We start from the raw sequence: 729 nt of genomic DNA on the forward strand, positions 1-729 counted from the left end.
TATTCTATAAGTCTTCATTAATCATTTACTTTTCACCAGAAATCTCTAATTAGAAGCAAATATTTCTGGCATTGACAGGTTAGAAAATGAATATTGAAAGAAAACGAGGGGATTCAAAAATAAGCATTTATTCAGGAAAAGTATGAATTTCAAGCCTTGAAAAATCAGAATGAATATAGGTATGAGATTAATTATCCTTTATTCTGAGACAGAGCTCAAACTGGAAGGACAAGATCACACAACTGAAATAAAGTTTAATGCTTTAATCTGTCTGTCAAAAAGAGCCCAAAATGGCCAGCCAGGGTCATCTTTTAAAGGAAATAAACCCCACCCAAGGTTATAAGGAAAATTATATAGAGAAAGGACATAGGGAGGTTCTAGCTTTCTGATGATCTTTAAAATGATTGGCAGTTATCTAGGGGTACCTTCCAACTGCTCCCTTGTCCTTCCCTGATAAGCTATCTGGTATAGCCAGGTAGTTTGGGGCAGTATTAATGGAAATAGGGTTCTGAAGATCTAGCATGTGGCCTACACTATGTGGTTCATACAAAATGGAGTCTCTTTCTGCTCAGAACTTGAGTAGAAGCCTGCCATGTGGCATTTACAAAATGGTATCCTTCCTTGTTCAGAATCTAGGTCCCAACAAGACTATGTATGATAAGTCATTAAAATACTAATGCTTAGACAAGAGAAAATAGAGAATCACTTGAAAATTGTCTGCAGGAGATT

The sequence above is a fragment of the Suncus etruscus genome, chromosome 5, assembly GCF_024139225.1.
Source record: "Suncus etruscus isolate mSunEtr1 chromosome 5, mSunEtr1.pri.cur, whole genome shotgun sequence".
NCBI classification, from domain to species: Eukaryota; Metazoa; Chordata; class Mammalia; order Eulipotyphla; family Soricidae; genus Suncus; species Suncus etruscus.